At 47.1% G+C, this 25,729-nt stretch overlaps 1 protein-coding gene and 1 pseudogene across 1 annotated transcript in view; both read right to left on the reverse strand.

Moving 5' to 3' along the window:
• On the reverse strand, positions 1–25,501 carry LOC114079465 (bromodomain-containing protein 7 pseudogene; annotated as a pseudogene).
• Positions 21,300–25,729, reverse strand: part of Twsg1 (twisted gastrulation BMP signaling modulator 1) — a 35,967-nt gene continuing 31,537 nt past the window's right edge. Inside the window, exon 6 of the mRNA XM_027920681.2 lies at positions 21,300–24,146. The gene's annotated coding sequence lies outside the window, so the exon portion shown is untranslated. The remainder of the gene's footprint in view (positions 24,147–25,729) is intronic.

Consider the following 25,729-nt stretch of genomic DNA (forward strand, 5'->3'; position numbering starts at 1 on the left):
CTACAATGGGGAAGGAATGGAAATCCCCATTGCTTTTTCAACTCCACGCATGCTTACAAGGCACCTGGAGTTACTTGCTGGGCAAGTTCTTCAAAATTATTAGTCACCTGTTCGGCAAGATGCATTTCTCTGTATCATAGACCCAAGGGACAGGTTATACTGGGAGGGGTTCTAGGGCTTGGTCGCTTGTTCTAAGCTTCCTGGAGCACCCCCAGCAATCTCATGGTGTCCTCGAGTTTCTCGGAAACACTTCAGCCTCTTCAGGACCACACTTCACCTGGAGCACCAGGGTGTTCCTGCTTGCAGTGCTGTGAGCCTGTCGTGAGTGCAAAATGCCCACTGGCTCTACTTCTGTAATCCAGGGTCCTAACCTGGCCTTCTTCTTGAGGCAGTGATGTCTCGACTCCTGCCCTCCTTCTGTTGAAACATCCAGTAAACTATCTGCCATCACAGATGAATTATCTTGGCATGTGGCCAAAGATTCACGGCTGCTGAAATCACTTGGAAGGTCGGAGTCTTCCCATGGGTTGAGCAGATTAAATCAGGCTCATCCTGAGGGATGTTTGCCGATGTGGAGTCGTAATGTGGGGCATGAGAACCGTGGGGTCCACAATTGAGTATAACACTGGGGTTACTTTGCTCCGTTCATGCCCTTGGAACAGCTGCAAGGCATTCACTGCAGAGGGAAGCCTCCCGCTGGCCTTCCCAGTCTCACAGGGCAGTTGCCTGGTTCTCCTACAAGGAGAGCCACATGGTGGAGAAGTCCCAGGGCTCACCTAGTTTTCTTCTTTCAAATTGGCACTAACAGTTGGCTGGCCGCTGGGTCAGCTCCCACCTGAGTCCTGGACAGACCGGTCAGTCTGCTCCTCTTCCCTTTTGGAGGCGCTGCTTCTCCACTATCTTAAGCACATCTGAGTCTTTCTTTTTATCGTCCTTATTGGGACTTTTGAAGGCTTGGGTTTTGGCGCCTGCATTGTCCCCCCCTCCCCCCCATGGCTGGCAGCCTCTGTCCTCCCTGCTCTGCCAGGCAACTGTTCTTTCTGCTTTTGAGTTTTCTGCAAGTCTGCCGTGAAGTCTATGTTCTCCTTCAGCTCTGGATTCTTTCCTGGCTAAGAATTTTCATTCCTGAGTGCAAAAGCTTCTTTGCAACTTTACAGTAAATGGTCTCTGGCTTGTTATGAATCACAGCATTGTTGCACATTAGTTGGAAATTATCCTTTAGTTCTTCCATGGACTGGAGTCTCTGTTCTTGATCTTTTCTTTCATGGTACTAAAATCCAAGGGGTGTTTAATGCTCATGGAATAGCCAGGAGCAATAGAAATTAAAAGAAAGCATTTGGGTCTTTTCTTTGCAATTGTCTCATCAGTTGATTCAAAGCCTCTTCTTTTTAAAATTTAAAAAAAATTTTTTTTAAATTTTTCATTATTTACTTATTAATTAGTTGTAGTTGGACACAATAACTTTATTTTATTTATTTATTTTTATGTGGTGCTAAGGATCTAACCCAGGGCCTCACAAGTGCTCTACTGCTGAGCTACCATCCCAGCCCCATCAAAGCTTCTTGAAGGGGTGTCTGTTCTACTTCTTGTTGGCTAAAGAGCTTTTGAGAAGCTTCTCAGGGTCAAGTCTAATCTTACAGGGACATGACCCTGGAGGTGTTTCTCTGCCTTGCTCTGCACAGGGTCTCGATCTCACCAGATCATAGTGTGAGGCCCATTGTGAGAAGATGGCCTCCACAAAGCAAGTCACATGTCAAGTCCCAGATGCCAGGAATGGAAAAATAGACTCTGCCCCTAGATAAGAGGCCCCCAAAATAATTTTTAGCCATTTATTTGCAAGAACCTCCTTGATTTCTGAAATAATGTGTTATGCCCCTCCAGGCCCTACACATCATTTCAAATGAAAGCTATGGATGAACCAGCTGTCTTTTCGGCCAACATGGAAGGAAGGACAAGAACCGAAGTCACACGCACACTCCACAGCCTGATTCTGATGACTGGTAGAGCACCTGGCATGCAGTAGGTGATTAATCCATTTTTGTGCAACACAGCCACTAGAACTCTTGGTAGGAAGTGACAGAAATCACATTCAACCTGAAACCAAAAAGGAGGGTCTCCTGATACACGAGACCAGGAAGCCTAGTCCTAGCCACAGCTGGGTGTAGGGCTTCTGCACCTTGTCAGGACTTGCCCTCCTCCTCGGGCTTTCCCCTTTTTGGTGTCAGGCTCACAGGCTGGCAGTCTAGTCTCCCCACAAGGTGACACTGCCCACCAAAGCGTGTGTTCTCAGGTACTATGAATGTCTTCTTCCTCTGTTTGTGATGCCAACATCTGCCACACACAGAACCACTGGGTCAAGAACTACATGTAAGTTAACACATGTGACAACACAGTGACTGAGAGCATGAGCTTGGGAGCCAGTCTGTCTGGGTTTAACCCTCCATCTCTGAAAGTCCTAGATCACACTGAGTGCTTTCTAGCTAACACTATAGAGGGAAGTTATTCTTTTTTTTTTTTTTTGGTGTGGGGGATTAAACTCAGGGGCACTCAACCACTGAGCCACATCCTCAGTCCTATTTTGTATTTTTTTATTTAGAGACAGGGTCTCACTAAGTTGCTTAGTGCCTGGCCATTGCTGAGGCTGGTTTTGAACTCGAGATTCTCCTGTCTGAGCCTCCTGAGCTGCTGGGATCACAGGTATGTGCCACCATGCTGGGCTGAAGACAGTTATTCTTGTATTTGACTATGACTGTGTTTGAATGTTGCCTGCAGTCCTCGAGATTAACAATAAAGGTACACTAATGATGTGACTTGAAATCTGGCACGGGGGATGGGTCATGGAGAAGCCACTCTTAAGCACTTCACTTTATACTTGTACATCTCTGCTAAGTTCCTCTTTCTCATTCCCTGCGGAGGTCGAGATCGAATTACTTTTAAATTCCTCCTTTCCTTCTGAGTTTAGATAGATTGTTAATTCCCCCTCCTCAAAAGAAAACAGCAGAGCTTGTTCTATTTGTAGACTTTCCCCCTCTGCTTCATTATAGACCAGATGGAGAAGACAACACAGGCTGGCCATCATGTTGGCTGATTGTTGAAAATAAGTGAACACCCTCAACCTTGGATCAAGGACCTAGGAATTAAACCAGAGACCCTGAGCCTAATGGAAGAAAAAGTAGGCCCTAATCTCCATCATGTGGGATTAGGCCCCAACTTCCTTAATAAGACTCCTATAGCACAAGAATCAAAACTAAGAACCAATAAATGGGATGGATACAAATTAAAAGGCTTTTTCTTTGTAAAAGAAACAATCAGTGAGGTAAATAGAGAGCCTACAGAATGGGAGCAAATCTTTACCTCAAGCACATCAGATAGAGCACTAATCTCTAGGATATATAAAGTACTCAAAAACCTTAAAAAACAAATAACCCAATCAATAAATTGGCCAAAGAACTGAACAGACACTTCTCATAAGAGGATCTACAATCAATCAACAAACATATGAAAAAATGTTCAAATCTCTAGCAATTAGAGAAATGCAAATCAAAACTAAGATTTTATATCACTCTAGTCAGAATGGCAGCTATTAAGAATACAAACAACAATAAGTGTTGGTGAGGATGTGGGGGAAAAGGCACACTCATACATTGCTGGAGGGACTGCAAATTGGTGCAGCCAATATGGAAAGTATGTGATTTCTTGGAAAACTGGGAATGGAACCACCATGTGACCCAGCTATCCCTCTCCTCGGTCTATACCCAAAGGACTTAAAAACAGCATACTTCAGGGACACAGCCACATCAATGTTTATAGCACAATTCACAAGAGCTAAACTGTGGAACCAATGCAGATGCCCTTCAGTAGATGAGTGGATAAAGAAACTGTGGTACATATACACAATGGATAAAAGGGAATAAAATCATGGAATTTGCAGGTAAATCGATGGAGTTGGAGAACATAATGTTGAGTGAAGCAAGCCAATCCCCCAAAACCAAAAGCCAAATGTTTTATTTGATATGAGGATGCTGACTCATAATGGCAATGTGGGGAGCATGGGAAGAATGGAGGAACTTTAGATAGGGCAAAGGGGAGGGAGGGGAAGGAAGGGGAGAAGGGGGTAGGATTGATGGTGGAATAGTTAGCATCATTACCCAAAGTACATGTATGAAGACACAAATGGTGTGAAAATACTTTGTGTACAATCAGTAACTTGAAAAATTGTGCTCTATGTGTGTAATATGAAATGAATTGCATTCTGCCATCGTGTATAATTAATTATAATAAATAAATAATTTAATTTAAAAATAGAATAAAATACAAAAAGAAAATAAGTGAACACAACCTTCTCTGGTTCCATCCGAGTCCTAAAGACTTTCCAAGAGTAAGTAAACTATGAAGCGAGATTACACTTAGGGACTGCAAATTGGTGCCACCAATATGGAAAGTATGGAGATTCCTTGGAAAACTTACTTCCATTCATCCAGCTCAGCATAGTTATTTTAAGTTTCCACCAAAAGTCATGAAGACAATGATTTGTTCAATCATTTCTGGGGGAATAAAGTTAAAATTTTTGTCATAGAATAAATTATAGGGCTAGGGCTGCAGCTCATTGGTAAAGCATTTGCCTAGCATGCGTGAGGCACTGGGTTCTGTCCTTAGCATCACATAAAAATAAACAAATCAAATAAAGGTATTCTGTCCATCTTGACACACCACGGGGACTCACCTGAAAACCCCCACCTCACCTCCCAGGCTTTCGGAAGCGCTGAGTGGTGTTGCTCAGTCACATTGTGTGTCATGAGGCAGACCGCGGGCTGCAGCCCTGTCTGCGTCTCTTTCCTTCCTGTCTGTCCCCACCTCTTTCCCTTGGTAGCCAGCACTGGAGATTTCAGTCCTGCTGGATTCCACCATTCATGGGACATGCTCCTTTAACAAATGAATTTCTAGTTTTCAAGTGTCAGGAAGTCAGTCTATCTCCTCACTGAAGTTGAAGCAAAAAAAGGGCCTTAGCCAAAACAGGGCTTCGAAGTTTGAAGTTTGAAGTTTGAAGCCATCAAACTGTTGACTTATTGGAATTTCTTCATAGTTGCTATGTAGTTGCTATCGGGAGCTTCTGGAACTAGATAGGACTGTAAGAACAGGGTGGTTCTGCCCGGGATGTCAGTGTGGGGGCCAATTACCAAGGGCCACCAATCAACATAACCTCCAGGGAGCTGGATTCCAAAGGGCAGGAGCCCTCCTGCTAAATAAAGGAGGAGAAAGGTCCCTCTAGTGAACAGAGAGAGTTCCTGGAGCCAGGCTTGGTGGCACAAACCTGTGATCCCAGCCCCCAGGACTCTGAGGCAGAAGATTCAAAGCCAGCCTCAGCAACTTAGTGAGGCCCTAAGTAACTCAGTTAGATCCTATCTCTAAAAAAAGGGTTGTGAATGTGGCTCAGCGGTGAAGCACCTCTGGGTTTAATATCTGAAACAAGGCAAAAAAAAAAAAAAAAAAAAAATGTTCCTGGGCTGGGATGCAGCTCTGAGGAGGAGCAGACGCCCAGCATGTGTGGGTCCTAGGCTTGGCCCACAGTCCAGGGTGAGGGTCCCTTTGCTGCACATTTTAGCTTGCGTGGCAGGGGCTGCAGGGCCAGCAGCTACAGCACAGCAGTACTGGAGGACAGTCGGCAGGTGCAGGCCTCCTAACAAAGACTGAAGCATGCAAAAGCGGTGACCCCAAAATTTATTCCAAGGTTATTTATAACCAGATGAATGAGGCTTGCAAGAGAATATTTATGATATTGTTTTTAATAATGAAAGGTTTGTTAGCATAGGATTAAGTCAATTATGATAAATCCATTGTAGTAGACAGTGTCTTTCTTTTAAAAAGCAGATCTTCATGTGTTGACATGGATGGGGCCTACTAGACAGCAGACAGCAAGATGTTAGTTACCTCCATGGGACAAATATGAGAATATGTCCATCTTCTCTGTGTTAAGCTAGGTCTTTTAAAAAAAAAAGCCATGGATTGGGCTGGGGCTGGGGCTCAGTGATGGAGCACTTGCCTAGCCTGTGTGAGGCACTGGGTTCAATTCTCAGCACCACATATAAATAAACAAAATAAAGGTCCATTGGGGGGGGGAGAAATATATATATATATATATATATATATATATATATATATATTTTTTTTTTTTTTTTTTTTTTTAAAAACCATGGATTATGAGGAAGGCAATAATGATGTTTTTAGTCTGGAAAAAAAATCCTCCACATTTTTAACTTGCTTCCATCAGTGCCACAGGAAACAGCAGGACCCTGGGCTGAAGAGATCTATGCTGTTGCAGGATGCAGATGAGAAGTCATTGCATCTCTCTAAGAGATCTATGCTGTTGCAGGATGCAGATGAGAAGTCACTACATGACTCCACATCTAGTGGCAGCTCCTTTGTCCAAAGTCTGAGGGCAAGAACTGTGATACAAAGTAATTTATATGTTTCCAGGGAAATAATGTAACAGTCTGTGTCAATATTAAAAGCATTCTAGAAGTTGCCAGAATCATGTCATAAATTCAGAAAGTCATACAACATGAAAAACATGTAATGCAACAGAGTCCTAAGTTGAATTTCTGAGCTCACAGAATTATCATATGCAGTACGGTCACAATTTAAAAACACGTTTGTTGACTTATTGGAATTTTGATGGACTTAGGAAATTATTTGTATGCATCAAGTAATGTGTACACTTGTCTATCATAATTTTAAAAGATACCTTCTTTTTATTGATTTTATGTAGCAAATAGACACATTTTTAAATATTCCATTAATACCAAGCTAGAAACAAACCCGGGACCCCATAAAAGCTAGGCATATGCTCCATCACTGAGCTATGCTGCCAGCTGTTTTGTTCACTAATTTTATTTTGAGACAGGGTCTAACTGAAGTCCTGAAGTTGGCCTTGAACTTGGAATCCTCCTGCCTGAGCCTCCCCGGTAGCTGGGATGAGAGGTGTGCACACTGCACCTGGCTCTTGCCATCATCTTTCATTCCTATCTCCCCTTTCTCAATCTCTCCTTTCTGAGAGAAATCTCTGGATTAATAGCTCATTTATGGTTACTGAAAAGACTGTTCAAACTTGGCCTTGAGTTATATTTTCCAATCTTATCTTCATTAACAAGCTCTGTTCACAGTAAAATATCTCTAACCTCATTGGGATTTGTATACGTATCTTTCTCCGGGATTTTACAGAACTTCCTCCTTATCTGTGGTTTTACTCTCTGAGGTTTAAGTTACCTGAAGTCAAAAAGAAGGGCAAGTGCATCACAGTAAAATATTTTGAAAGTGAAGAGAGCAGGGTGGAAGGGGTGGGTGAGAGAGAGGGGGAGAGAGAAGCTACATGAACATAACTTTGATTACTGTATGTTGTAGTACTAATTCTATTTTATTGTTAGTTATATTTGTTAATCTCTTACTGTGCCCAATTTATAAGTTAAACTTTTATCACAGGTATGTATGCCCAGAGAAAAAACATACAGTGGTCATAGGTTTAGGTGCTACCCCATTATGAAGATATTCTTTTGTTTTGCCCTAAAGATTATGGTTTTGGTTTTTCAGTCTAGGTCTCTGATACATTTCAAATTATTTCTTAGGTAAGAATGATGTACACATCAAAGTTCTTTTTTTTTTCCTTTATAAACATTCTAGTCATTCTAGTACCATTTATGAAAGCTTTTCTTTTCCTCATTAGAGAGCTTTTTTAAAAAAATATTTTTAGGGGGCTGGGGATGTGGCTCAAGCGGTAGCGCGCTCGCCTGGCATGCGTGCGGCCCGGGTTCGATCCTCAGCACCACATACAAACAAAGATGTTATGTTCGCCGAGAACTAAAAAAAAATAAATATTAAAATTCTCTCTCTAAAAAAAAAAAAAAAAAAAAATATTTTTAGTTGTAGGTGGACACAATAATTTTATTAGTCTATTCTTTTTTCATGTGGTGCTGAAGATGGAACCCAGTGCCTCACATGTGCTAAGCAAGCGCTCTACCACTGAGCTACAGCCCAATGTCTCATTGGAGAGTTGTGATCAAAAATTAAATGACTCAGCCAGACATGGTGGAGCAGGCCTGTAATTCCAGCAACCTGGGAGGCTGAGGTAGGAGGACTGTAAGTTCAAAGCCAGCTTTACCAACTTGGTGAGGCTCTGTCTCAAAATAAAAAATAAAAAGGGATGGAGATGTGGTTCAGTGGTTAAGCACCTTTGGGTTCAGTCCATAGTAGTCCCCCCCAAAATCAAATGACTGAGCTGGAGATACAGCTCAGTGGCAGGGTTTGCCTGGCCCATAGGAGGTCCTGGGATCTGTCCTCAGCACCACAAATATAGAAATCAAAACCAACTGACCAAATGTCTGTGTGATTCTAGGCTCTCTGTCTGTTGAACCAATTCATCTACTGTTCTACCAGTGCCCTACTCATGACGACAGCATAATAGTGCTCTTTAAGTCATTATTATAACAGCTTATGTTTTGTTCTTTTTCAAGATACCTTTGGATATTCTAGATGCTTTCATTTCATATAAATTTTAGAATCAGTCCTTATGCACCAGGCCCCAGGTTTGATTCCCTACAACCTACAAAACACTCAGTACAGGAACCGAAGTTGCATTATTTCAAGTTACAAAGACTAACAAATAGAATAAATAAAACTAAATTAGCTATAAAAATCAAGGGTAATCATGTGGTTTACATTGTCATCTTTTTGAGCAAGTCGTTGTTAGATGGTATCTATTTAGTCTAAAAGTAGTGGTACAATTCACAACAGCCAAACTATGGAGCCAGCCTAGGTTTCCTTCCACAAATGAACGGACAAAGAAAAGTGGTAGAGATACACAATGGAGTTTTATTTCGCCATAAAGAAAATTGAAATTATGTCATTTGTAGGAAAAAGGAAGGAACTGGGGAACATTATTTTAAGTGAAATAAGCCAAAATCAGAAGGTCAGGGGTTGTATGTTTTCTCTCAAATGTGGAAGCTAGCGAGGGAAAAAGGAAAAGAAGGGTGATCTCATGAAAAATCCAAGGGAGATGAGTAGAGGAAAGGAGTGGTGTGGGGGAGAATGCTGGGGAGCGCACTGGCCCAGTGGTGTGGTTAGATTGTGTGCATGTGTGTTTGTATAACAGCAAACCCCACCATGATGTACAACTACAAGGCACCAACCAAAATGGGGACAAAGGAAAGTAGTGCCACCTAACTGCGTCTGTGGAATCATGGAGGATCCGCAGGAGTGAAGCGCAGGAGAAGGCCGGCCTCAGGGAGCAGGCCTGGGGGTGGGGGAGGCAGCCTAAGTGGGCTTTCGTCATCCCAAGTCTGCTCTGTTCAGAGTGTTTAAAAAGAAAGTCACATGTATCATAGTGCTAAAAATTAGTTGAAATGAGAAAAAAATTAAATGGAGGCGTATCTTGCATTATGCCATCAAAAATAGACCAAGCAGCTGTTTCCAATGCTTGCAATTTTGGGCTACAAAAGACCCAGTTTATTTTTATAAAATTTCTCTTTTGTTTCTAAATGAAGAGATGGGGAAAATTTCAACCGCTCTTCATTGCCTTTGTTCAGAAATCACACATTGTTAGTAGAGGTCTTCCATCAGTGAAAAACCAGACTGATTGTTTAAAATTCTGTTTTCTCTTCAATTATTCGTTTTTAGAGAACCAATGACAGTTTGATGTGCTGTGTGAGAATCGTGATCACAGGGTATGGATCTAGAGAAAAATGTCTTGACAGGAATTTAAAACATGATTTTTTAAACTTCTCCTTGTTAACTCTTACAAAGTAACTACCTAATTGAACCACGTCTTCCTTATTCTTCTTCCTTTTTTAACTTCAATAAAATACACGTAGCCTAGAATTTGCCCTTTTTTTGGGTCGGGGCAAGGAGCCAGTACCAGGGCTTGAACCCAGGGGCACTTAACCACCAAGCTACATCCCCTTTTTTTACATTTTATTTAGAGACAGGGTCTCTCCGAGTTGCTTAGGTCCTCACTAAGTTGCTGAGGATGGCTTTGAACTCACCATCCTCCTGACTCAGCCTCCTGAGCTGCTGGGACTACAGGCCTGGGCCCCCGTCCTGGCAGGCAGGCTTCTCAGGCCCTGCCTCCGCCATCTTGGTGTCCCTGGACTCCTACCTAAGGGAATGAGGGCTGGGGTGTGGCTCAGTAGTAGAGCATTCCCTAGCGTGTGTCAGGCCCTGGGTTCCATCACTAGCACTGAAGAACAAACAAGTTGGAAACAGACATAACAGCCAAATTTAGAGCAGGAACATTGCTAGAGATGATGAGGGATATTCCATTATGGTAAAGGGCAATGGTAAAAGGGTAGGGAAATACAAGTTAAAAATCATGCCATACATTTGAAAGTGGGAACCCCCAAAATAATGCAAAAATTGCAAGAAATCAAAACAAACTTGAAATATTGGCTATATGTAGAAAACGCCACCCAGAATAGCAAAATATGCACCCTTTCTTAAAAAAGAAAAGAAAAAAAGTTATTTTTTTTTTTTGGCACCAGGGATTGAACCCAGGAGCACTGGACCACTGAGCCATATCCCTAGCCCTGTTGTGTGTTTTATTTAGAGGCAGGGTCTCCCTAAGTTGCTGAGGCTGGCTCCAGAGGCCGTTTGAGCCCCTGAGCCTCTGACCTGCACCCCCCCCCCCCCTGGGGTGGAAGGGTGCTGGCCCAGTCTTTTTGTGTCTCCATGAGGCCTTGGGGATCAGCCCCGTGCCCACAGACAGGTTTGCCACCCCTTGTGTGTCTACACCATGCTTTGCTAAGGTGTGTATTTGCCCTTGGACATTTTGGATATTTCTACCTTTTGACTATTGTGAATAATACTGCTGTGAACATTGGTATAGATATATTTAAATATTTGTTTGAGTCCTTGCTTTTGACTTTTGGGGAAAGGTCCAGAAGTAGAACTGCTGGTTCATTATGATTAGTCTATGTTTTTTTTTTTTTTTTTAATGATAAGTCTAGTTTTTTCAGTGTTCCAATTTGCCACACCCTCACCAATGCTTATAATTTTGTTATTCTGTAATAAACATCCTGATTAGTGTGACATGGTGCCTCATTGTGGCTTTGATTTGCACTTCCTTGGTGATGAGTGATGTTGAACATCTCCCTAGGCTGTTTTGAATCTTTTTTGGAGGAGTACCTCCTGTGTGAGCCCTGTGCCCTTCCCTCACTGGGGGGCTTGCTCTTGCATGTGGTAGGACTGCAGGCCTTCTCATGTACTCTGGAGGCTCAACTTTTAGCAGATAATTGACTTGCAAATATTTTCTCTCATTCCATTCCCTCTGCTTCCCCACCTTGAGCAGTAGTTTTATATGCAGCAAATTAGACTGAATGTATGAGGGTTAAAGAACGAAAACTGCTCAGTGTGCCAGCCCCCTGCCATACAGTGTGGGTCTGGACTGGTCCCCAACAGCCACTTGTCAGAGGCCCACAGTGTCACTGGGAGGTGGCGGAGCTCTCACAAGGTGGGACTTAGCAGGAGGTGTCCAGGTCACTGGGGGGCATGCCCTCGAAGGTGACAGAGAAACCTGGCCCCTTCCTTCTCCTTCCTGGTCATGAGGTGAGAGGCTCTGCCCCACCCCATGCTCCACCGTGACATGCTGCCCCACCAGAGGTCCAAAGCAAGGGGCCAACATAGCATGACATCAAGGCCTGAGGCCTCCGGAACCATGAGCCAGAATAAGCCTTTTCTCTCTCTCTCTCTCTCTCCCTCTTCTTTCTCTCAATGAAAGGATTAGATTGATTTTTGGAAAAATTATTCTGGTAATTCATTTAAGGAAGGATTGGTATGGGTTGAGATTAGATTTGAAATGCACATTAAACACATTTCAACTCACTTTCCCCCCCTTAGCTTTCTCTCTTTCTAAGTTGATTATTACAGGTATTATGTAATAGTAACAGAAAGCTAATACCACCCAACTAGCCAGTTGCATCTGCTGAGTGATAAACTAACACATGAGCTGATTCATCTCATCTGATCCTTGAATAACCTTTTAGTGGCTTGTAAACAATCTGTTTAAGGCTGAAAATTTAAAGAAGTAATTGCTGCATTATTTTTTTTTTAATCGAAGTAAAAACACTGACCTCTTTTAGCCATCAGTTGAGAAGAGCTGCCCTGCTCCAATACACCTGATCTATGGGGACTGGGGATGTAGCTTGGTGATAGAGCACTTGCCTAGCATCCACGAAGCTTCGGGTTCACCCCCAACACCACACACACACACACACACACACACACCCCAACCCCTGATTTATGAGGCCATTGCTTTGAAACTATTCCAGGACTCACCAGGAGATGCTGCTTCCAGGAGTGGGAAACGTGGAGCCCCTGCTCCCCCAGGCCTCCCTCCAACCTTTCTGGATGAAACTCACAGTGGGTTGTCACCCCACACTGGGAGCAGGAATGGAGATCCAGTTGTACAGTTTTTAAAAGACCTGGACTTGTATTTATGAAACCTTCTCCACGCTGACTTTAGGATGAGCCCAGTTCCCCTCGGTCTCTGCTGGAAGGTCCCCCGATGAGGCCGGGCAGCGCGTTTTCCCTGGGGGTGAGGAGAGCAGAGTCAGCCGGGCAGATGCCCCCGGAGGAGCTGAAACTACTGAAGACACGCCTGCTTGGCTCGGTGCCTGCAGTCCTGCCCAGGCCCTCACCTGTCGTCCATTTTTACACATCTATAAGAGCCAGTTCAGGGTGGAGGGTGAGGTCAGTGTCAAAGCACTTGCCTGGGTTTGATCCCTAGCCCCACCCATAACCCACTAATTCACTACTAAGGAGATTTGGTTTCATTCTTAGGGGGAAAATTACCAGTTGATATGACATTTGAGGTTGTTTGAAAGCTCTGTGAAAGAAAAGCCCCACTGTGATCTGGAGGCAATTAATTTAGAGAAGCGTGATTTCCAAATGTGAGTATTATATTTCAAGAGCTGATGAATGACATTTGAAACAAAGTTTTGCCCCTCCTTTTGCAAAGACTGCTTTGACATGACTGCTTCTGGGAATTCTGTGGCAGCACATATAAAAGCGTTGAACTGGATGAAGTTGACATGCAAAACGTTTGAAGTTTGTCTTTGATTCTTAAAAAAAAAAAAGAGTTAAAGAAATAAAAGGGGAAGGAGATTTAACATCACTAAAACATTCTGAAAGTTTTCTAGGCTCATGCTACAGCACTATGGAAACCAAAAACAAATAGAAACATTTTCAAAAGGATGGTATTTGGGGACTTCCCCCAACTTTCCCTGACCTCCCCTCCACAGCACGGCAGAGGCTGAGGCTGAGGCTGATCCCCCAGGATTAGGCTGGTGAATAGCAAGGGGGCTTCCAAAAGGCAGTGCGTGGACAAGGTAGGGCAAGCCCAGGGGAGTGGCCAGTGTGTCCCCTGCCTGCCCAGAGCAGCCCTCATTTCCTGCTCCCTGACCTAATCAGCGGCAGGAGAGAAGGGAGGGCCAGCAGCAGCCTGCTAACATTGAAGATGCACAGTGTGTGCCTGGAAGAATCGGTGTTCCCCGTGAGCTGACAGGGAATGCTCTAGAATATTAAGGGGAAAGCAAGTCACAGAAAAATAAGTTAGTAGGATTCCACTCGTGCTTTTTATAAGGGTGTGCATGTGTACCTGACCTGGAGGACAAATGCAGCCAAGTCCCCCACAAGAGGCAAGCCCGTCTTAAGAGCCCATCTTAAGGCAGGCCAGGCCCTCTCACTGTTCCTGCTTGGGGACATGCTCCTCACTGTGAGGTCTCCCTGTTGCCCCGAGGTGTGGTGGAGCTGCCTGTGCAGCCTGCAGTGGCCTCCTTCCCTCTGTACCATGCCAGCCCAGTGGGCCCCCCAAGCCCACCCAAGAACCAAACAAAGGCTTAGATCACCTGACCCTCCAAAGATAGCAAGACCCTAAAGACAGAGGCTGCTGCCTGTGAGAACGCTACCTGTGGGTGCCCCAGCTTTGCCTGGTGGCTTCACCTGCCCCCTCTCCCTCTTGCAGCCCAGCCATACTCCCTGCCCCTGCCCACTCTGAGCGCTTCTGTCTTCCAGGCTCCGTGGCCTGGGCTTTCCTCTCCTTTTCCAGAGGGATCTATGGAACCCCTTTGCTTTGCAAAATGGCATCACTTTCTGCTCTTGAAAATGCTCCGACAGGGGCTGGGGCTTGGTGGTGGAGTGCTTGTCTAGCACGTGTGAGGCTCTGGGTTTGATCCTCAGCACTGCATAAAAATGAAAGGATAAATATAAAGGTATTATGTCCATCTACAACTAAAAAAAATTAAAAATGCCCCCAAACAGAGTCTGTAATGGGGAGTGAGGCGGGGAGGGGCAGCAGTTTTGCTAGCTGTGCTGGGTGGAGCAGAGCAAGGGGGGGTTTATCCGTCCACAGAACCACGCGTCTGATCTCCTGAGGGGAACCTGGAAGGGGAGCAGGAGGGAATGGTTGGAAGGGCTGCCCTGTTCTGCTCCACACACTTCCTTCCCTATTGCTGCCGTTGTCTCAGTGAGCATGAATTCGTGGTTCACTGTCAGTATAAAAAGGAAACAGAGGTGACTCTATTTGGATCTACATGTCCCTGGAGGCCCACGAGGTAGAGACTGGGTGACTAGCCTGTGGTGCTACTGGGAGGTGCTGGGGCCTAGGAGCCAGGCCTGATAGGAGGAGCTGGGTCCTGGGCGTGTCTGCAGGGGTACTGGGACCCTAGCTCCTTCCCGTCTCTTTCCTTGCCTTCCACCCGCTATGAGGTGGACAGGGCTTACTAATCATACGTTCTCGCCCTACCGTGCTGTGCTTCCAGAGGCCCAAACCAATGGCGTCAAGTGACCATGGGCTGGAACCTCTGCTACATGAGCCCAACAAGCCTTTCTTCCTCCTAAATAGGCTTTTCAGGTATTCTGTCACAGTGACAGGAAGCCAGCTACCACAGCTGGCTCACACCAGATGGAGTTGTGCATGTGTTGGTCCATGTGCCTTCTTCTTTTCAGGGGCCAGGAACAGTCTCTGAAGTGAAGCCACCAGAAGAAGTCATGCCAAGCAATAGAAAAGGAGCTGCGATTCACATATGGCCTTTTAAACCTGGTGTTGGTGCTCTGGATGGCCCTGGCGCGACAGCTCCGCTTCCCACCACCAGTGTATACATATGAAGGAAGAGTCCCAGGCCAACTTGCTCTAACACCGTGACTTGCTCCAAAGCTCTGTAGGTAACACTTGGAAAGTACCCTGAGGGATAGGCTGCTTCAAACACCTGTCTTTGCTTTGCCACATCTGAAAGAGCATCGTGCAGGTAACAGGGCACTTCAGCTGTAACCTGCTCGAGGCACTTTTCACAGATGAGTGAATTTGCAGTAACTCTAATAGAGTTCTCAGAAAGTTGGGAGTGGCAGACCTGGAGGAAAAACAGGCCTGGCGGGTCAGTCGGGTCATGGGCGTTTAGATGTGGGGTGGAGGTCTCTTTCCTTCCCTCTGTCTCCTTTCTACCTATCTTTACTCTATCACACCTCAATAAAAGGGAGAGCAGAACAGCCAGGGCTGAGCAGAGGTGATGGGGCCGAGGATGAGAGAGGAACAGTGTGCTGTGAAGACAGGAGGGACCAAGCCCTGGCTGCCCGCGAGCAGCAAGCTGGGAAAGGTGGGGGTGATTCCCTCCTCGGAACTCCAGAGGAGCTGAGCTCTCTGATCTGACCCAGATGGAACTGAATCCAAGCTTCTGACATCCAGCCTGCAAGAGATCAAGCTTGTGCTATTTTTGACCGCCAGGTCAGTGGAGGTGATTTGTTATAGCAGCAACAGGAAGCCCATACATCAGTTGAAGCCTAGCATATTTCAGCAGCTGGCCCAATGCCAGAAACACTTATTCATAAACTATTTCAAAAAATGCATTGCTAAAAAAATCAGAGACACTACAGCAAATTTTGGCTGAGCATATGGATATCAAAGGCCATTTGCCCTTCGGAGAGACATATTTGAAGCCCACTCTTACTGGTGGTCTACCACTTTGCTTTTTTTCCTAAAGGAAAAGCCAGTGAGACAAGAAAAGTGCCCTTCAAGGAAAGTGCTTGTTCAGTGGTGCACCCAGGAAGCTCTGCTTTGTGTCTGGCTTGGCTCCAACTCGCCAAGGAAGAACAGAAGATGGTGTCCCCAAGAGACATCTGCTGCTGTCCTTGCTGGCCACTGGCACTGCACTCCAGGTTCCTCTCTGGTTTTTTTCCCTAATTCTTGGAAAAATGTAACTGATTCGTCAGAAGGAATTTGGTTTTGTTTTCATTATACCAACACAGTTTTCAGGGGAAAGGTGGAATAAAGCAAAAATTTGCAGTGTGTGAGTAATTAAGTGTGCTTTTAACAAATGAGAATGTTTACTATTTAATATTTTCATTTTGGAACATTCCAGACATATCCAAAAGTAGAACAGGAACCCCCAGGTCCTCATTGCCCAGCTGTGGCAACAGTCACTACCTGGCTGACCCCAGCCTGGAGCACTTGAAAACAAGTCCCAGACACTGTATCATTTCATAAGAAAATATGTGATTATTTAATTTTAATTTTTATTTAATTTATTATTATTATTTTTTGTGGTGCTGGGGATTGAACCCAATATACATGATTATTTTAAAGAACAGGCAATACAAACAGGAAGCATGAAATTCGAAAGTTGGGAAACAAAGTCAGCAAGAAGTGAGTCACAGGGCTTCACTCCGGGTGCCCAGAGGCAGCGGCAATGAGCCTTTCCTAATTAGTTTTTCCAATGGAGTACAACTTTGTTTCTTAAAAAAGAAATTTATCCTAAAAAATCAGCATCCAAATAGACAGAGCTTTCACTCAGTGTTTGTCATGGATGGTGCCTTTCGTGAGAGTGATCTGATTGGACTATAGACCACACCTGGGGTAGATCGATTAATATTTGTGGACTGAGTGATTCCAGAGCTACTTAAAGGTGGAAGTTATGCGAAGCTTAGTCTTTAAGGAACCCACTCAGTGCCAGTCTTATCTGGACCATACATATCTAGGCCATACGTATCCATGGACTGCAAGCCCTGGAAGGGACCTTAGTACTGACTTAATCAAGCCAAGGGGTCAGAGAAGTGACGCAGGAGGCTCAGGCTGGCAGCAGAGGCCAGGTCAGACTGAAGTCCCCTGCACTCGGTGCCTCTGCCCACGGTCTGCTGAGTTCCCCCGGAAGCCTTTCCACCCTGAGCACACATGCCACATGGAGGCATTGTCATACCCACAACTGAGGGCAGGGGCTGTGCGTGCCTAAATTGCCTTGGGGGAAGGAATGCTGTGGCCTTTGATGGAGCAGCCGATAGTATGTTTTCCATGCCATAGTCGGCCAGGGATTTCTCCCCAGGACTCAAGACAGCTGAACAGAACCCACAAAATGTTGCCAAGAGCCAACCATGGTCTCTGCTCTGATGTGCCCCTGCCTGCAGGACAGCTTGTGCTCAGAGAAGCTTCTGTGCAGTGTAAGAAGCTCCTCCCCTCCGCGGAGTGTCTGTGACTCCCACTTTACATAGAATGAAATGAGAAACAGATGTCCCAAGAGATTACCCAAGGCCTGCAGTCCATCAGGAGCAAGGCTGGACTCTGGATTCTCTAGCCAGGAGCCCAGGGTTCCTTCTCCACAGCACAGCTGGTCAAGCACAAAGTCAGTGTCAGTCCCTATGTCATGAGAAGATGAGAAGACATGTGCACTGTTTGGAAGGCTGTGAGCATAGTATGTGTTTGGTGCTGATTTTAATGTAGTCACTTGGAAAGGGCATTTCAGGCAGAGGGGACACATGGAGCGTGTGGGACACTGAAGGCAGCTGGGATTTCCAGAGCCTGACATGGGAGTTAAGCCCTGGGGGAGTGAGCTGCAGGCTGGAGCCAGCTTACCACGGGGCTGGGGTTCTGGAGAGTTTGCATTTTTATCTTCTAGTGGGAAGTGAGAGGGCCAGGAGGACTGTCCCTCCTCCCTTGTTCCTTTTCTTCTCCTTCTTCTTTTTTGAGATGGGGTCTTGCTATGTTGTTGGGGCTGCCCCCAAACTTAGGCTCAAGAGATCTTTCTGCCCAAGCCTCCCAAGCAGCTGGGACTGCAGGCACACACCACCACATCCAGCAGCTGGAGCTTGGCTGAGGTCCACACTGGATGGGGGAGGCCACAGTAGCTGGCCCAAGGACACGCTGGGCAATAGAGCCCAGGATGGCGCCCCCTAGGGGATCCTGCCTGGGGCCTCCTATCCAAGACTGGAGTGATGCTGCTGCAGGTCCTGGCCACAGTGGACACAGGCCTCAGGAGCTTGATGGGACAGGCCAGGGGGTCAGTGTCCTCTGAAAGGCCCACACTTCCTGGTGGCCACAAGGTGGCGCCACTGTGGGCCACCTTCTCTCTGAGTCCCATCAGAGTGCTTTTGAGTCTGTTGGTTTTGATCTGGATCACAGATGTGCTGTTTTGAAACGCCTCGGAACACAGAGCTGGGCTTCCTGCTTCCTTCTCGTGGCCTGTTTCATGTTCTTGCGACGGCTCCAGGGTGCTTCTGCTGTTGAAAGGTTGCACTAGTTCACTGCTGCAATTCAGCAGGGGGCTGCTGGAAGGCAGTGCACGTGGCGAAGCCCGGGAGCCAAGGCGGGAGGCCTCCCTTGCAGAGCACGTTTTCAGTACGATGGCAGCAGGCTGGACTTCACTATGTTGACGACAGCTGTTCAGACAGTTGGGTACTTTGCAAGGAAACTACCAAGTTGTGAAGATATGAGAAGTCTTGACTATATTGTCACGTTCCAATGGTTCAGTGTGACAAGGGGGCACATGTGGCTACTTTTGTGTTGGGACAGAGACTAGGAGGACATTGTACCACTTTGGGTTTCAGTTGTGAAAAGCAGAAACTGATGTTGGTCCCCAAAAGGGGGAGTCATCCCAGGCAACACTGGCATATGGTGGAGAAGAGGCAGCTTAGGGGCTCTGCGGCCCAGGAGAGGCGTCTGGTGCAGTCCTTGGCTGGAAGACCTCTCCAAGAAGAGCTGTCCCCAGGCCAGGCTTCAGTAGTCACTGCTTGCAGCAGAAACGACTGGACCCTTCCGAGACAACCGGATTATGAGTGGGTGTCTTCTTCAATCCACTTGTGGGTCCATCATCCCCAGGGGAATCAAGCCTCAGAATGAAACATGGTCTTCTCCTTTCCCCACATTCACTGGCTGTTTTGCTTTTTATTCAGAAATCAAACGCCAAAGACAGAGTGCAGTGGTGCATGCCTGTAATCCCAGAGGCCTGGGAGGCTGAGGCAGGAGGATCACAAGCTCAAATCCAGCCTCAGCAACTTATCGAGCCCCTAAGCATCTTAGTGAGCCACTAAGCAACTTAAGGAGACACTGTCTCAAAATAAAAAATAAAAAGGGCTGGGGATGTGACTCAGTGGTTAAGCCCTCCTGGGTTTAGTTCCTAGTACCAAAAAATAAAATTAAATTAAATTAAAATAAAAAAATATTGAAGGACAGGAGCAGGAGAGTCTTTGAGAAAGGCCTGGTGTCAGCGGCCGTGTCAGGGAGGCCTGGTTCAGTGACTCCCAGGCAGCAGGAAGGCTTCAGCTCTGCTGCCTGGGTTTATCTTCAGAGTTGCTGAACACCTGGACTCCTGCATGTCGTTCGTGATCCCTGGTAACTAGGAGAATGTGTCCTTTCAAGAGATCTGATCATTTCTGGAGTCTTGGGGTGTGAACAGACCTGGCCTCTGGCCAGGAGTCACCAGGTAGGCTGTGCTCGGGCCAGTGGAGCTTGTGCTCAGGATGTGCTCTGAGAAAAGGCCCTGGGCAGAAATCTGGAAAGTCCATTCCAAACAACTCATGAAGGAGAGTCGTGATTACTCTCATCGACTAGGTTTGCTTTAACAGTTACCTTATGGTTTAGTCGGCTTTCTCACTGCTATGACGAAATGACACGGCCAGCACAAGTGCAGAGAAGGAAAGGTTTCTATGAGGGCTCGGGGTTTCAGAGACCTCCGTGCATTCACGCCAGCTCTGCCATGGGGAAGAGTGTAGGCGGGGCGAAGCAGCTCACGTGGTGATCAGGAAGCAGAAAGTCTCCACTCCAGATACAGAACATATGCCCCGAAGCCATGCCCCATCCCCACCTCCTCCACCACACCCCACCATTTCACTTCATCCCATCAGGGATGATTCACTGGTTAAGACTCTCCAACCCAGTCAGTTCTCCTCTGAACCTCCTTGCCCTGTCTCAAGCGTGAGCTTTCGGGCGACACCTCACATCCACAGCATAACACCATCACCTGAGCATACTCCAGGGCTCCCCTCCCCTTCCTGGGAGCTCTGGGCCCAGCCCAACGCACAGAGCTCCTTATGCAACGCGGCAGCAAGGCCATTCCAAGTCATCAGTGTAATGGAGGCCAGCTCATGGGAGCAGAGCTGTGAAGGGCAGCAGCCTCCCATGGGGCAACAGGTGCAAGCTCTAGGGTAGTGGTTTCAAGTTGAATTAAAATATATTCTTCTTAAAGATTGTTCTTCTGAGTCTTAAAAAACTGTGGTTTTGGAATTTCGGCTGGTGTTTCCATTGGCTCCGATTAGCACTCAGCTGTAGTACGTTCTCGTGGCTCTATAGTAGGACATCCTCTTCCTGATTCTGCCCCTCGGCCTCTCTCTTTCCCTGCCTGGAGGTAGGCAGTTTTTCATTTTCTTGTGAATCTTCCCAGATACGTCATTTGAAAAACAAGCAAATATGTACATAAATCTGTTTTGTTGTTGTTTAGTTTTTGGTTTTTGGTACTGAACTCAGGGGCACTCAACCACTGAGCCACATCCCCAGCCCTTTTTTGCATTTTACTTAGAGACAGGGTCTCACTGAGTTGCTTAGTGCCTCGCTTTTGCTGAGGCTGGCTCAGCACTTGTGATCCTCCTGCCTCAGCCTTCGGAGCCGCTGGGATTACAGGCCTGTGCCACCACGCCTGGCTCATAAATCTGTTTTTACAAGAGATTGTAGGCTATTACACATCTGCATCTTGATCTTTCCTGTTGATATATTTTAGAGATTATCCATAACAATCCATAGTACAATTGTCCCTTGGTATCTGCAGGGAATTTGTTCCAGGACCTCCTTCAGGTATCAAATGCCAGGATGCTCAAGCCCTGGAAGGAAATGGGTAGAAAAAGGAGTGCATATAACCTGCACATGTTCTCCCATGTAGCTCCAATCATCTCTAGATTACTCACACCTCTAAGACAGTGTAAATGGCATATAAATAGTCATTATACTATATTGTTTAGGGAATAATGACAAAAAGAAAGTCTTCACAATATTCAGTACAGTATGATGCAATTTTTAAAATATTTTATTTTAAAATTTGTTTTAGTTGTTGATAGACCTTTATTTATTTATATATAGTGCTGAGAAGCGAACCCAATGCTTCACACATGCCAGGCAAGTATGCTACCACTGAGCCACAGCCCCAGCACCTAAAAAATATTTTGATTTGCAGTTGGTTGAATCCTCAGATGCAAAATCCATGATGCAGGAGCTGTGTGTGCCCTGTAGAAGAACGCCCCAGGTCTGACTGGCTCCCAGCTGGGCATCTAGCCCCTAGTTGTGGTGAACAATGCTGCAGCAGATCCCTTGTACATCCGCCACTTCTCAAGTGTGGCCGCCAGCAAGGCAAAGTCATCTGCCACAACCCCAGTTGTGAATGGAGTCCTTTAAAAAGGCTCTGTATGCAGATGCAGTGGCACACTCCTGTACCCAGGACTCAGGCTGAGGCAGGAGGATCACAAGTTTAAGGCCAACTTAGTGAGGCCCTGTCTCCAAATAAAATGAAAGGACTGTGGGTGCAGCTCAGTGGTAGAAGCAACCCTGGGTTCAGCCTCCAGCATCAAAACTAACAAACAACAACAGGAACAAAAACCAATTGGCATATATGAATGCTGCGGAGGATTTGGCTTGTAGGAGTGCAGGCTCGTGACTCCAGTTTAAACCGAGCTGAGAAACGGAGTCAGAGTCAACTTCACCTGCACTGGACTTGGTCTTCCCAAGTGTCCCTGTGGTCCCAGGGCTTCCAACAGATCCCCCTCTACCGTGAGCTTGTCAGCTGCTTGAGAACACAGCCAGCGCCGAACGAGGGCCTGTGAAAGTGACTGTCAGACACTTAACGTTGTCAGATTGCCAGGCTGCTAGATAGAAATGATATTTTGCAAACTGTTCTTAAAAACTGTGCAAGAACTAGGTTTACGACTTTGTAAATTAAAAAAAAAACGGAACATTATTATTTTAAACAAATATGTGTTTGATAGTCTTTTCTGCAAACAAAAATGGCCTTCAAGGATGCCAAGTACCTTCACAGCAACCACTGCACGGTCTCGCCCGGTGGTTAAGGCAGCCCCTTGGTCTCCCCAGGCCCCCGGGGGCCGGCAGTCTGCAGGTGCCCAGGCCACAGCATGAGGTGTGTGGGCAGCACCTGAAGGAGGCGCGTTGCACCTGGGCACCTGACAGAGGTGCCGTGACCACAGAGGCTGGCTACTCCTGGGCAGGACCTCTGTGGTCATGATGCTGCTGAGGGGCCCCGGGTCACGGAGAGCTGAGCCCTGCGAGCTGGTCAGTGAGGTGGGGTCCACTGTGGAGGGAGAGGCCTCCAGGCTGAGGACGCAGCAGCCCAGCAGGAGTGCAGCTGGATGGTCAGCCAGAGCCTTCAGGTGGGCCTGCAGGACGGGAAGAACACAGACCACGGGAGCTCAGAGGCCTGGGAAGAGGGGGGTGTTGGGACTTCTCTGAGGGCAACAAGAAGCCACTGTTTTAAGTGGGTGAAAAGATCTGCCATCATCTGCCCATCCGTGAGAGCTTGTGCTTCCAGTTGAGACCCTGAGGGTGTCAGGGTGTGCTCAGGGTGGGTAGCAAAAGGGGCAGGTCCTGCGTTAGTCCATCTGGTTGCTGTAACTAAACATCCGAGACTGGGCATTTCGAGAAGGCATTTAGTGGGCTTGTGATTCTGGTTGCTGGAGGGTCCAAGCTTTAGGGTGTGGTGTCCTGGAGATAGAACCCGGGCCCCATCACCACACAGGGAGAAACAGAAGGGGAGCTGGCTGTGTGCAGAGAGGACAGAGGCACGGGCTGTCCACCCTAACAACCCGCTCTCAAAGTACTAACCCAGCCAGAGAGCAGGAGTGCCTGAGCTTCCTATTAATCCACCACTGGGGTGTCTCCTAGGACAGGGTCTCCAGGATGCCTAAAGGGAGGTACACCTTGACTCAGGCCCTGTGGGTCCTAGACAACATCGCAGAAAGAAACTTAAGGATGGACAAAGCAAGGCACAGACTGATATTCATTATGTACTTATTTTTGTGGCAGTAGGGACTGAGCCCAAGGTGCTCTACCTTGCAGCCACACCCCAGCTTTTTTATTTGGAGACAGTCTGGCCTCAAACTTGCTATCCTCCTGCCTCAGCCTCCAGAGTTGCTAGGATGTGTGCCACGGAGCCTGGCATAGATGGAGCACACTCTTGACAGGCCCAGTGTGGTGCTGGAGAGGATGCGGTGGCTTCACTGATCAAGGCGTTTGTACGTGTGAAACCTGCAGGACACACTCGCTCTCACAGGGCACTTCTAGTCCTCCTGTGCGCTGGCCGCTTGCGTGTGAGTCATTGCCTATAGGGATTCTTTTCTTCTTTGCTTTTGGTGAAATATCTCTACTACTGTCCCAGATGCCCAGGTTTTATTGTTTTGCTTGGGAATTTAAGGAGTACTGCATTTGTGTCACCAACTTGCAGCATGTGACAGGGATAAAGTCAGCGCATCCTCAAAATATCAATTACAAAACAATCTGCTCATTGAACAAAAGCATTCTCAGATCTGTTTTTCTTAAGGCCAGCTCAGGAGATGGGTTATTTATGGACCCGAGGATATGACTGATTTTATAGTGTCACCTATGACCAGAGTGTGCGGAGAGTTTCAAATCATGTGCAGGTGGAAGGCTCCTGTTGTCTTCCTTGTGTTCCTTCTACCTGTGCTGAGGCCTTTCATCATGCGGCACCTCAACATGGCCACATGGGGATCATGTTACCAGCACAAGCAGCTTTGGGGACACAGGCAATCCAAGTGCCAATCACAGATGTTCTGCCCCACAGTCTAGGGGCATAGGTGATGGATGAGGAGCAGCAAGACCTCAGAGCTTTGTCCTGCAAAGAAAGATGACAGGGTTGTGGGAGCGGGTGGGAGGAGGCCTCTCTGCCAGGTGTTGCAAGAGCTGAGACTGGAATTGGGACAGGAGCCCCAATCTGCAGGACAAGCTGGCCCAGCAGAGCGGGATGGGTGTGGGACAGGAGGCTCGGATGTAAATGCCATTCCCAGGTAGCAGCAGGTCCTACTCATTGTTTTCTTTAAATCAAACACATCTGATGCTGAGCCCTATCCGCTCCAGTGCCAGCCAGGAAAAAGCCTCTATCATCCATCTTGGGATCACAGAGTCCTGGCGCCAGGTCTGAGGGGCCTTGGACAATGAGGGCAGGGCTGCTGCTGGTATTCCTAAGTAGAAACCTCCAGAAAGAGGCAGGTCCAGCCCAGACATGGCCTCCCTGTGAGCTCAGGCAGTGCCAGGCTCTGGCTTAGTGCAGAGATCGCCCCGGGGCCTTGGGCATGCTGAGGCTTGGCATGGAGACCCGACATCTTCCGGCTTCTGGACAACACAAGGCAGGCTGCCCGCCATTGCTGACGCCCTGCCAGGTAACGCCAGCTCTCTGAGGCAGAGGAGCTCAAAGGCCTGGCAACTTGCTGGGAGCTGGGGTGGCGGCGGTCATGACCTGCACATGGCCTGCACATGGCCGGGTGGAAAGATCATGCTGGCCACAGTGTGGCGTGGCCAGAGGGAGGGCACATGGCACCTTCACCAAATTACCATGCTTTGGTAGTGGCTGCGTCTGTCAGTGGCTCCCTGGAGTCAGCAGCAGAATTCTTTACCCTAACCGTGGGACCGTGCTTTCCAGTCCTCTCTGAGTTGCACAGGCTCCTGGGAACTCCCAGCACTGCTGGGAGAAACAGGAATCTTTTTTTTCTATCTGAACTTTGGGGTTGTTGCTAACTCCACGAGTCAAACCCTGACTTTAAAATAAAAGGAGTGGTGGTGTGGACCGCCATCCCCGATACCCAGGGCTGAGGGGGGAGGGGGGCTTGAGCTCAGGAGTTTGAGGACAGACTGGACAACATAGCAAGACCCCATCTAAAAAAACAACAAACTGCCGGGCTCAGTGGCGCATGCCCATAAGATCAGCAACTCAGGAGGCTGAGGCATGAGGATCCCAAGTTCAAAGTCAACCTCAGCAACTTAGCAAGACTTATCTCAAAATAAAATAAACAGGACTGAGCTGTGTCTCAGTGGTTGAGTGTCCTGGGTTCCATCATCCTCTGTGCTGGGCTGAAATGTGAAGTGGCTCGTTTTGTCACCCCAGTGCAGCTGTGGTTCCCCTCTACCAGCAGTGCTGCTGTAGGGACTGCCATAGTGACAGCCATCCTCCTCTGTGCCTGTAACCTCGATCATGGGATCACGAGGCCTGCAGATGCGGAGAATGGTGAAGTGCTTATCTTAAGGGTCCCCAGGAAGGAACGAAGCATAGGAAGAGGCAGAGAGCGACTTCAAAGGTCCCTGGTCCCAGCCAACTCTGTAGAGCCCTCCAGAGGGAAGAGGACACACTTCACTGACCCTCAGACGTTAACCTCACCAGACAGAAGCGCCTGACTACTTTTGGCTGAAATTAACAGAGAACGT

The sequence above is a fragment of the Marmota flaviventris genome, chromosome 16 (assembly GCF_047511675.1).
Source record: "Marmota flaviventris isolate mMarFla1 chromosome 16, mMarFla1.hap1, whole genome shotgun sequence".
Lineage (NCBI taxonomy): Eukaryota > Metazoa > Chordata > Mammalia > Rodentia > Sciuridae > Marmota > Marmota flaviventris.